Raw genomic sequence first — 13,518 nt, 5'->3', positions numbered from 1 at the left:
TGCTTCAAATACATTGAGTAGATTCTATATGTTACATTTTAATTTTGTAAAATTCAAGACGTTTCTGCATGTGGTAGATGTGCTTTTGCCTACACTGTAAAATAATTCCTGTAGATTTTACAGAAAGGTAAGAGTAAAAAAAGTTAACAAATTCAACAAAGAATTGTAAAATTATAATAATCACTGTGGAAAAAGATTGCAGCATTTTACTGTAAAATATTTTATAAAATAGTTATTTACTGTAAGTAAGTTAATACGAGTATTTTAGCTTTTATATGTTTTTTTGGCATAAATAAATACATTGTAATACTGTAAATATTATTTACAATAACCATATCTAGTCAAGGCTCCAATCTGATGGTGAGTTAAGGGCGAGGGGACATGCTCATTATGCAAATAAAAAATTCAAGGGCCAATAGGAAAGATGTAACTTTTTACTGTTAAAAAAATACAGGAATTGGTTTCTGTGTAGTCTTAATCGCTCTCCTGAAAACTGCCCCATACTGTATATAAATCCACTCCATTCAATTATAGCAACAACAAAGGCAAATAAGGCCTAAATAATAGAGAGGCCATGTTAACACACAATATTAATACCGCCCTGTGTGACACGTCAACAGGGCCGGATTACTCACAGCACAGGGGTCAAGGTAACCTGGTCAGAGTCATTCCCAACACACAGCCACACACACCCCCTAAGGCATGAGCAGACATTCAAGACTGGAGACGATTCAATCAAACCAGCCCAGAGGAACACATCCCCTGTTGCATCCTGGGCAGCTAATAAAATCACCCTCACCAAAAACAAAAGGTCTGTAGCCTCAGGCTCTTTTAAAAGCTGCTCGTTGGGGTGAATACCAATTCAGTTTGTCCTAAATGGGTAAGTGACTAGGCAGAACAGAACAAGCGTATAGAACATCAGAGGAAGATACTGTAATATAGTTCCTGTTAACCTACGCAGCATTGCTATCTCTCCAGTACCCATGTAGAACATCAACACTTCTCTAATTTAGCATGTGCTGAATCATTTTATCTGATTCCAGGTCAGTTCCAGGCTACACTTCCTCCATTCAACCAGAAATACTGTGTTTATCATATGCAACTGACTGCAAACTATGATCCATTGATGTGGTGTGGTGCAGTGGATAACACCACTCCCTGCCAGTGAGCTACCTCATCATGTGGGAGTGATCATCAAGTTGCTCTGGATAAGAGTGTTAGCTAAATTACATGAATGTAAATGGAATCTAACCGCAAATATATTCTTTTGAAGCTACTGCTGCTTCCAAAGTTTGGGTCAGCTTCAGCTAAAGTTGGGAAAAACTTGGTCATAGCTCCAAATTTTACATAATGAATTAGAGTAGGTATGTACTCTTTGAAACGCAGAATTATTAATCTGGACAATACTGTTCCAACCAACTTAAAAATAGGAAATTTTAATATATGTTGATTTTAATAATCTGTAAAGCTTGCCCCATCATAAGCGATAGATAAGCCAACCGCAGATTAAGACGATTAAAAGGTTTTTTCACTGATAATATTTAATAATAAGTTTCTACCTGACAGTTGGACCTGCCACTGTTTTAACTGTTTTAATAATTGTCCAATTAATGAAAGAGAGACAGAGAGAGAGAGAAAGAAAGAGAGAAAAGTGTGATAACTTGAGTGAGGGAAAAAGCAAAAAACAGTAAAACAGAGCATGAGTGACAAAAGCTAGGGATCAGTCAAAAGAGAGAGAGAGATAACATAAAGTGAGGGAAAAAGACAGAAAAAGAGACAAGCTGAGAGAACAATGAAACAGAGAGAGAACATGAGTGAAGAAAAGAGATAAAGATGGAGAGATAGATAGATATAGAGAGACAACACTTTTCAAAAAAAAGGTGCCAAGTGTTATTTGAGTAATTCCCTAGAAGATCAGAAGAGTCTTAGATATATCCAAAGGCATTAAGGTTCCATTACAACTCAAAGTTCATTTTAAAAACCTACAGGGGTTGGACAATGAAACTGAAACACCTGGTCTTAGACCACAGACGGACAGTTCTAGTGGAAACAGGAGAGTTGAGGTGCACATTGAATTCTGCCGTGATTTGGGCAGCCGTGTTTTTATGTTTTTTGGATACATTCCGGCTTAGCACCCGAACATCCCTTTCAGACAGCTTCCTCTTACAGCGTCCACAGTTAATCCTGTTGGATGTGGTTGGTCTTTCTTGGTGGTATGCTGACATTACCCTGGATACCGTGGCTCTTGATACATCACCAAGACTTGCTGTCTTGGTCACAGATGCACCAGCAAGACGTGCACCAACAATTTGTCCTGTTTTGAACTCTGGTATGTCACCCATAATGTTGTGTGCATTGCAATATTTTGAGCAAAACTGTTAAACCCTGTCTTACCCTGCTAATTGAACCTTCACACACTGCTCTTACTGGTGCAATAATGTGCAATTAATGAAGATTGACCACCAGGCTGCTCCAATTTAGCCATGAAACCTTCCGCACTAAAATGACAGGTGTTTCAGTTTCATTGTCTAACAAAATAATTCTCTTACTAACCATTTATTGAAAGGCTGTTTGTATAAGCAAATATGGTTCTTATATGGACCTGTGCACAGAAGTTTGGCACCTGTATTGTTGGGACTGTAGAGTGTAGGCAGTGGCAGTAGTACTGGTATGGAGGAACAGATGGATAGAGAATAATAACACGTGTCTGTGTGTGAAGTGCACCCAGGCCTGTATTTACCTTTCCCTGCATTCACAGAATGAATGGTGTACACAGTGAGGGCTTTCTGGATGAGAACATGGCTGCTGGCTGCAGAGATTCATTTTGCTGCGGAGAGATATATTCAGGACAGGTAATCAAACTGTGTGAGTATTTATCATGGCCATGAGACAAGCCGGCGCTGAGATTTCCAAGCAAGCCAGGCGTGCTGAGGTAAACACATGTTCTGAATTCATACAGGCGAAACTGAGGACAAGAACCAGGGAATTTCTAATACATTTTCTAATAAACAGGTTTAGGTGCAAATATGGAAAGAACGAAGACAAGAGCAGATTGGAGATGCCTAATGAATCTGTGTGTGAAATCACCGTGGGTCAGTGCCAAGGTTAACGTTTTGTGGTCACATGTCCAGAAAGGTGTGGGTTTCAGTTTAGTTCAGTGTCTGATTACAGGCACTTTAAGTGGCCAAAAAAACAGTAGCCATACCTTTTTTTTTTGTGCACCCTTTTTTCTTAGGTTCACCAGCACAAACGCTAGGTGCACCCAAATTTTCACCTGCATTGCCTTTAACACCGCAGGTTTACAGGTTTACTTTTTTAGTGCTGTCCATCTAGGCAATATTGACTTGTAAAACAATCTGGTCAGAATAAAGTTGTTTATTTAAAGCACAAGTCTAGAAGAAAGGTAAACATAAAATGTTTATTTGCTATAATGAACCCCGCCTACATGATGCGGGGAGGGGAACTGTGATGTTGTTACTTGGGGTACAGCTCAGAACAGCTTTAGACTGTTCTCAAGCCAGGTCCCCCCCCTTCCCCCCCCCCGCAGCTAGGTGAGTGATTAAGATGAGGGTGGTGATGGGGTGGAGGTGGGTGCGAGGTCAAAAGTCACAAAGGTGAGGAGCACCTGGCAGCTATATATAGGACCAGGGGGAGGAGCTTGGGAACTTGAGGCGTGGTTAATATCCCAATTTTTTTTTTATTCTTAACATCACAAATGCTTTACTAATCTTTAATTTCAGCTTAAATCTCTCAAGATAAATGAAATCAAAATAAAATGTTCAAAGCGAACATCTTATAGCTCAATATCTTATGATACTGATATCCTGCATGACCCAAGACCAATTTTATATAGTTTGATGCACCTTTATTCACTTAAGTAACAAAGAATTTTTAGGAAAAGGTCACACATGCCAGCGGTTACTCAAATACATCTTAAAGAATAACTATACTCTAAGACATTTTTACATTAATAGTTGGAATGTGTTGTACTGCAGTAATAATCTATACCAGCTCTGCTTAAAACACTTACAATTAGATGCAATTATTAAGAGAATTTAGATGTTTGACCATGTTTTGATCAAAAATGTACTTTGTGAGGTAAAAATAAAATAAAATAGATTTTCTTTATTGTTCTTGGTTCACAAGTGTAAGTCTACAAGCTGATCTGATGACTTGTATTATGATAGATAATAGTAGATTGGCTGCTATGACTAACGGCTAACCGGCTAACTGTATTTCTGAGCTGAATTAATCACTGTTGTTTAATAACAGATTGAATTATTGGTGCTGATTAGATGTGGATTATGGCTGTAGTTCACTTGAGTTAGTTACCGGTTACATTCACAACACTGGATTACAGCTGTCGGCTCAATGCTAGCCAGGCTAACAGACTGCAGATCTTACTGAAGATGGCTAACATTGCTAACTAGCGATGCTAACTGTATTACCAAACTAAATTAATCACTATTTTTAACAGCAGATGGGTGTGTTTGTGCTGGTTAGTTTTTGTAGGTCCTGTGGTTTTATAGGATATGTGGATTATGACTGTAGTTTACTACAGTCTGTAGTAAATACCTTTACAACACTAGAATGCTGCTGTGGGTCCAATGCTAGCTAGGCTAACAAACTGCTGGTGTTAATGGAGATGGCTAGCTGCTAACGGCTAACTGGCCATGCTAACTGTATATCCAAGCTAAATTAATCCCTGTTTTCTTAATTAATTATGTTGAAAACAGCCTTGGTCGGAGTGATGTTGAAATATAATTATATCACAGTAGGGTTCCGCCCTACTGCGAAATTTCTTGCTGCATGGGATGGATTATCGCAGGACAGTATTAGAAACTTCTAAAACTCCATGTCGAGACATCCATCATGTTTCAGTACACATGCATTACAAACCACTTTACACTGTATACGTTTCTCAATAAATGAATTGTCCAGATGAGTCTAATGTATTGATCCTTTGTTCTTCCTGGTTACCTTTTTCTTCCTTCCGAACAGCATTGCATCAGCTAAAGATTTTATATCCATGTGTCCATGATATTGGCCTGTGCATTCACGTTTGTAGCCCTCTGGATCGGTTACACATAGCAAATGAAGAGGAGATAGAAAAGAGATTGAAATCTTGCTGAGCTTGGCTCAGCTCCAAAGCCATCTACTGGGGCATGCCCTCCAGAAATTGGCATGGCGGACAAGCAGACTCAGTGAGGTGAGGCACATGCCACGGTGGAGGTCACACATGGGACCGGTGGCATAAAGATGCCCAGGGCCAGCGAGAAATAGAGTATTTTACACACCGCTGCTCCACCTGCTCGCCGAAATCCCCCCCAAATTCACATTTTAATCGAACTCCACAAGGAATACAAGTCACAGGATTTAAAACCAGTCACACTTTACTGCTCCCCAAAAGGCTCCCTGGCAGGCTGGTATTAGAGCGAACTTCCAAAAAAGCACTGCATTTCAGGAGTAAACAGCAGAAAGGAAGAGTGCACTCAAATAGCACAGCGGTCTTGCAGCCAGTGGGTTTATGATAATTGTGAATGAAATCAAATTGCCAGCAAATTTCTGTGTGGCTGAATGGTGCTCTTTTCACTGAAGCAATTCCACATGCAAAGACAGGCAGACCGGCTCACTCACTCATATAATATTCCTCAAAGCACTTTCCCTTCACTCTTTGTGCATGAAAAAAAGCATATTTTCTAAAGTGAACCTGATATTTCCTTTCTGAATTCTGAAATTGTACTGCTTCTAAAATCCATTCGGTACAGGAACAATCAACACGTCACCATACACCCTTTGAAAAAGGAGCCTTACAATAGATTATGTAGTAAAGGCAATGGTTCTGTATAGAACTATAAATAAAAAAAACATCAAAATCTATACATGGTTAAATGCCTCTTGGTATTCAAGTATAATGACTTGTAAATGGTATATTAAACAACAATTAACCTCCTGGACGTGCTGGACATTTGCTTGCTGTGCATATTTAATTTACTTTAGCTATTTTGAATTAGTAGGACCTAACAAGTATGAATACTAAACCTTGTCTTTGTACAGGAATTTTTTTTTTTTTTTTACAAAATACAGTATACTTATACTGGGTATGAGATTGAACTCATTTTTACCATTTGGGATCAGGAGGACCAAGTAGGTAAGTAAACTAGTTTCAAACACAAAATTGGATAAGAATATTTACCCGGCCTATGTTTCTTTCTGGACTGGCTGTAGAAACTTTTGACTAGGATTCCCACCATCTTTTTTTTATCAATCGAGTGTAATGTTGTCACGTGACCACTAGATGGTTCAGACAGTGTCTTCATATGAGGCCAAAGGGTCAACGTTTAAAAAAATTAAGAATCATGGTGCAGATAATCAGAAATGCAATGTCCCCTTATGAGGACGCAGGGTCTAATATGGTTAAACCATATAAATAACACCAACCCAGGTTCTACTGTTATCCAAAAACATTTTCAGTACTATACAGAATAGGGGTGGGATAAAATAATGATATCACAATATATCATACCGATTTCGCTTTCAGTATATTATCAATTTATGGTGTCAAATATCAATTTTTTTATTCAATCATTGTTTTATTTTTTTCAGAACTATACAGAACAATGACAATACAACAAAACCAATCAAACCTTCACTGAAAAAAATATATTTTGCTATTGTTATGAGTAGGAGTGCATGATATGGACGAAAATTAAGATGCATCAAGTGCGTTAATGTTGTTGGAAATCCCAATGTCAATGTAAAAACAAAATAAATTTAGAGTGCTTTTACACTTATCTTCTTTGATCCAGACTTTCTGACTTTTCAGTTTGGGTCCGAACAAAAGTAGCAGATGTGAAAGGGGCCGGCTGAAAAAAAAACACGGGCCAGACCAAAGCACCAGAGTTTGATCCGACCAAAAGAGGTGGTCTAGGTCCGGATCTACTGAACCATGATTTGGTTCTTCTGCAGTATGAATTTTTTTTTCTAGATGGTTCAGACACTAGAAAACACCAATTACAGAAAATTAAGATTCAAACAAAGCAGAGGAAAAAATAATTGAAATCAGGCAGCAATGTGATCACAAACATTTAGACTGGGAATTCATGCATTTTCTGTAACAGTAGATTAACCCTAATTTATGAACAGAAATCTAAGAAAGGGAATCTAAAAATAATATTTTACACTCATTATGCTGTGGGGGGCACGTGTACGCTAGAATTCATCACAATACCTCACTAAGCAACCCTCTGAACTCATAAATAACTAGCCCACCTAGCTGATGACCTCATGATGTACTAGTAAAGTTCTTTAGTCTGCTCACTAAACTGCAATGCATATACAGTATAACAAAGATATGAACCATGGTTTTGGACTTTGGATCGGACTTTCAGGAGCGAAAACACGCGCAAGGTTTTTCTGCATTTGGCTTGGCATTTAGTTTTATCCATTATTTGGTCATCTGAAATGTTTTTAGTTTTAGTCTAGTTTTAGTTGTCTAATTATCATAAGAATATAGTCGACTAAAACTTAGTCGATTTAGTCGACTAAAATGTTGGAAGGGTGTAAATGTAAATGCTTTTTCATCAGTTCCCTTGAATTATTACACTTTTACTAAATAAAACATTTATTAACCAGTTGTGTAATATTATTAATGTTTGAATGTAAAATATATTTATATTTATATATGATTTAACATAGATTATTATTGTAGGCTGTAGTGACTGTAAATATTTTAAATTAAATTTTTTGTTCTAGAAATCAGGTCAAAATTAGACATACGGAATGTAAAAACCCTAATTAAAGCATTTGAATGGTTAAAACACAGCTTTCAAAGGAGCTAGTTGTATCTCCAGCCCTAACTCCGTCCCTGCTAACTGTCGTCCCTGCCAAACATTTTCATTGCATTTTTATTAGTTGACAAATATATCAATTAATTTTGTCATCGTTTTTTTAAGCTTTTTTCATTTAGTTATCAACCTTGTTTTCGTCTTGAAAAAAGTCAACGAAATTAACACTGCTGTGGACCTCTACCTCACTCTACCTCACTCTACCTTACTCTGCCTTTAGTCTCATCATGGGACCAAAGTCTGTTATCTGAAGAGCTTCCTCTGTTGCTGAATGCGAGTAATGCAATTTAATGTTACAGTTATTTACGGCTTTATTGTAGACCTTTCAATGTGAATCATTTTGTTAATAAAAAGATAAACCACAATACAAACACAAAACCAACCAAACCGCACCAAAAAAGGTTCAACTCTAATACTGTATATGCACCTATCACAATACAAAAATCACTCAAATCATTAACTGCAAGGTTTCATATTTTTTTATGAATCAATGAACCATTTTCAGTTCCATACAGAACCATTAAAATATTAATTCCAAATTGAGTTTATTGAAATATGAACATTGTAGTCTACAATTGAATTGATAAATATGACAAATCGACAAATCTTTACCTATAAACAGTAAATGGTTCTTCATAATCAAGTATAGTGTCTTGTAATTTATATATTTTGCTATGTGCCCTTTTTTGCCAAGAGTGTGCAAGCACTAATTTTCATAGAAGACCCCGGAGTGCTGCTTTCTCTAGGGTACAAAGCCCAGCACAGCACAGCACAAAAGGCCACGTTATAATCACTGCATTACACAAACCGTGCACGTTGTGAGATCGATGATTAATTCATGGGGCTATTCTTCATTTCATACATTTATGAAGGACATTACCCATCCTGTGGAAACACCACACGCGTACCGAGCACACACCCGCACTGCTGTCTGCCATTGACTCGCGTTTAAACTTTCAGCACCACAGCGAGGGGACAGCTCCGGATCCAGAGTCTACTCTAGGGAACTGCAGCCAGTTTCTTGGGCTTCTTCAGGTTTTATTTTGGGCTTATCGCCTATAAAACCTGTGACCTAGACACTGTGAAAGACTGTCCACCGTCTCCAGAAGTTAGTAGTTAGTAAATACTGGAATCACTGCAGAAAAAAGGGGGGCTCATGCACGGTTCTTTAGTATAGGAATGGTTGGTTCTATTTAGTATAATCTGAAAATAATCTGAAAACCCAACCAAATCTAAACCCAAATCCTGTTAAAAGGACTCCAAGTGTACAAGTACAGCATCTTGTAAATTACTTGAATAAATTGTTTTACTAACAAAAGTAAAGATAATTGTTCTATAAGGCACCTCAACAGGTTCAACTTGTGGTATCAAAATAAAAGAAACAATTCAGTAGTACATACAGCTATAACATTACATCAACATAATCAAATCTTTATTCCATATAGCACCTAAAAGGTTCCACTAGCTGATTTCAGTACTGTATAGAGCCACAAAGTTTCAAGAAATAAACCAAATCCTTAATATAAAAGGTACTACAATTAATATGTACAGGACCATAAGAATCCAAAAAAACTAACAAAAATCTTCCCCAAAAAAAGGTTTAAGTATGAATCAAATAACCATTTTCAAAATTATATTGAACCACAAGAATACAACAAACCAACAGGACCTTCTAATAATTAAAATGTTTTATTATTCTTATTTTAAAGAGTTTTAACGAGAACAAGTATGAGTCAGAAAACCCTTTTCTCTCATATACAAAACCATGAGAATACAACAACCCAACCAAAATGTTCAATAAATAAAGGTTCTGCCATTATTATGAGTCAGGTAGCCATATTTAGTATTGTATAAAACCATGATATACAACAAACCAACCAAACGTTCATCAAAATACACTGCAAAAAACTCTACTACTCATACTAAAGTCCAAGCAAGGTACAGAAAGTTTAGACAAGAAGCTGCCTGGACAACCTGGAAAGCAAGGGAAGTCAATCACTACTTAGATTATGCATGAACCCAATAACCTGAGTATCAGTCCAAAGCTATACACGTCTATAACCAGACAAATACGCACTTAAGCATACAAATGGTTCATTGAGTTGTCTTTGTTCTGCACAGAGACACTGCCTTTACAATCAACCCTGAATAACCTTTTTTTTTGAGAGCATGACTGGCTCCAAAACTAGGTAGTATATACTAGAAATGCACTGTGGGGGAAAAAAGCATGGTACAAGAGAAGCAAAACCAAGCATAACATAGCTGAACTAACTACAGTAAAAAGATTTATTGTAGATAGAGATACTTTAGCTAGGAGCTATTAGTGCACTTCCCTATGCTATACTTAGTTAGTAGATAAAATTGTCCAATATTTAGATTAAAGCAAAACACTGAATTTAGTGGTTAAAGTAAGCGGTGATATCTGAGCCCCTTCATTGTATTACCTAACGTCAACCGTTTGTTCCTTTTCTTCTTTTTTTACATTTCACAACAAGCTTGTGCTTCTTTATTTAGACTTACGTTTCTTCATTAATGGCATTAAAGGCACCTAAAATAAAATAACTTTTAAAATAGCTAAAAAACAAGAAAATAACTTATTTTTTCCAAAAGAGAGAAACGATTGACATATGTTTTTTTTGTTGGAATGGCTCACTGATCTGGTGATCTGGTAAAGCATCCCTGCAACACATGGTGTAAATAGCCTAGCCTAGTAGATATATGACCTATATGACAGTTCTTTTTTTATTGTACAGATCAAATTGTAATAATGCAGTAATAACATCCTCTGAGTGGGCAAGCATCAGGAAAATACTTTTTACTCTTTAAACTCTTAAAATAGAACAGATTCACCTCCTAAATCCTTGTCTTTACTAAAGAACCCTTGAAGAACCTCTTTGTAACATCTAGGCTGAACCACAACACTGATCTACCACTATAAAGATGATTTCTGAACTAACTTTAGTATATAAGTCCAGATGCACGTACTTTAGCTAGGAGCTGGTAGTGTAGTCCCCTTATTCTATAATGTGTTAGTAGGATAACATTAGTGGTAAACTTTAGTGGTGATACTTGTGTTAAGTATGCCAACGATCACTTTAAAGCATGGTATAGGAAGCCTAGCAGGTTATATATAAGATATAATATTTGTAAGTTTTTTTTGTTTTTTTTTTAACTGTACAGATCAAATTTGTACACAGTTTGGTTGATGTGAGTGGGCAAGCATCAAGAACGTATTTCTTGTTCAAACAAGATAACCTCCTTAACCCTTAACATAATTAAGAACCATTAATATTAATTAAAGTTTCACCACACTAATGTATGATCTATTATTAAGATGATTACTAAACTAATTACAAGTAATACGAGTGTTCAAGTCCAGATGGTGATACTTAAATACCTGTGCCCATGTGCTATATCATCAGATCACAGGTATCATCTTCATCAAAGCATCTAAGCAGCACGTGCCTGTCTGTCTGCCTGCCTGCATGTCTTTCTATCTTCAATGCACGTCCCGCGCTCCGACTTATCCATCCGCACAGCGGAGCGCTGGAAACAGAGCGCTCTCTCTCTCCAGAGCTGCTGACAGTCCCAGAACTTCCATCACCTTCATATTCTCATCCTCATTATCATCATCATCATCATCATCATCATCACAGTCTCTCCACCAAAGTTCTTCAACTTCAGACCCTCACAAACCGCCAGAGCACGCGTCCCAGCTTCTAAAACGCGCTGCGTAAAAGCGCAATCTCAACGATAAAGTCCTCCTCACACTTACCCACTTTCCCTTTACGAAGCTGCCCGCTGAACTGACCCCAGAACAGACCACACACCGCGCCTCGCTACACCTCCATGTCTTCAGCCAGACGTGCGCAAACTTTCCACACTGGCCAGGCTTCCTCCTCTCCTGTGAGACGCGGAGAAACGCAGAACACGCAGAGCAGAACAGAGTCACGGGCAGAAACCCACCACGCTGCTCAAACAGCGGCTCCACAACCGCATTCACCATGCACCAGCTCGAGTGGGAACTTTTTCCCTACCCGTTTTCGGGAAAGCCACGCCTCCTGCGCTAGGATTGGTTAGTAAGGCAGCGTTTCTTATGCTGGGACTGGATAGTGGTGCCCCGCCTCCTGCGCTGGGATTAGTACAGCCCAGTTCTGCACTGCTAGTAGTCCCTCCCCCAGGCTGGAATAGTTAGTGTAGTGGTGAATAAGCCACAGTATTATATGTGAGGTAATCTGGTACAGCACCACTACATCTACATCTATAACACATGGTGTAGGTGGCCCTAGCAGGTAACCCATTCCAGAAGTCCTGAAAATGAAGCACTTTCACAGCAAAGACCACAGTTCCACTGTTCCACAGCTCAATACAAAAGATTTAAAGATTTTTTTCTGCTATGAGTAACTCATTGTAAATGTATATATGTTGTAAAAAGAACACTGTAAAATGTACAGTAGCGTGCTGGAAGCAAAGACCTAGAAAGCATATTGCACATTTACGGCAATTAAAATACCTATAACGTTATAATGTAACTTAATAGTTAAAGTAATAATCACATTTTTTAATTATTATCACAGTAATAGGCTGCTGTATATTTTTCACAACAAATATAAAATATTTTAAACATGGTTATGGCATTTATTTTAACATGTATAAATGAAAACAGGTAAAATAATTTATACTCTAAACTGAATTTTTGTCACAAATGTTTGTGGATACCTTTTAAATGTGTGTGTGTGTGTGTGTGTGTGTGTGTGTGTGTGTGTGTGTGTGTGTGTCTGCTGTAGTAAACTGGAAATTATGCATTTTATACAGTAACAGGAGTGAGTTCCAGTAACAGGAATAGGTGCCAGTAACCGGAGTGAGTTTTTGACATAAATATGAATTATTTGAACATGCAGTTAAAATTTTTTTTTAAATAAAGACTTTCTTGAGAGAAAATGTTAGTGGAGTAAGTGGACTTTTTTAATGTCACATGAGTTTTGTAACCATCTTCGAATTAGAAACCGTAAAATTAAGTAAAGCTGCCTGAGATTGACCAGTACATGTTTTAAATAGTTAAAATACATGTAATTTTTTGTATATATATTTTTAAATCTAATAATTAAGTTCAATAAAGATCTATCTTAAAAAAAAACACTTTCTCTTCCTGATTTTACTACAGTATTTCTGACTCGAATACATTCGATTTTTTCCAACTGTAGGAGCTGTGGAGAACCAACAAGCACACAGTATGAATTATTTGCCAATCTCAGCACAGGGTACAGAACACTACTAGTCAGTCTCAGCAGAAGGAATAGGGTTGTCATAAAGTGTGTGAAAAAAAGCTTCTGACTTTGACAAGGAGTTTGACTGTCCTTCACATTTAAAGAGGCCTGCTGGAGTTGCATATCTGTTAGGAGCTGTTTTAAGGGTTTAGACTCCTGGGGCTGAACGATTTATAGCCTGAGCTAATGTACTTTCAGCCTAACTGAGACCTGAGTGTGTAGTGCTGTATTCAGTGTGCACTGCTTTTTCAATAAGATTGGGATCAATATTCTGTACAAGGCTGCTTCATTTTCAGGATACAACCAGAGCAGAATACAATTTTAGGTCCACAGCAAGAAAACACAACTGCAATGTGTGAACAAATGTATTGGGACATTAAATCTTTTTCACTGTACACATTTTT

The 13,518-nt window shown here is 37.5% G+C and overlaps 1 protein-coding gene across 1 annotated transcript in view; it reads right to left on the bottom strand.

Annotated features, from left to right (window-relative positions):
- robo1 (roundabout, axon guidance receptor, homolog 1 (Drosophila)) overlaps positions 1-11,837 on the bottom strand; it is a 480,259-nt gene extending 468,422 nt beyond the window's left edge. The window contains exon 1 of the mRNA XM_022679654.2: positions 11,623-11,837. The gene's annotated coding sequence lies outside the window, so the exon portion shown is untranslated. The remainder of the gene's footprint in view (positions 1-11,622) is intronic.
- Positions 11,838-13,518: the final 1,681 nt, after the last annotated feature.

The sequence above is a fragment of the Astyanax mexicanus genome, chromosome 18 (assembly GCF_023375975.1).
Source record: "Astyanax mexicanus isolate ESR-SI-001 chromosome 18, AstMex3_surface, whole genome shotgun sequence".
Taxonomy (NCBI): domain Eukaryota; kingdom Metazoa; phylum Chordata; class Actinopteri; order Characiformes; family Acestrorhamphidae; genus Astyanax; species Astyanax mexicanus.
The sequence above is the reverse complement of the archived record's forward strand: the minus strand, read 5'-3'. Positions and strand labels throughout refer to the sequence as shown.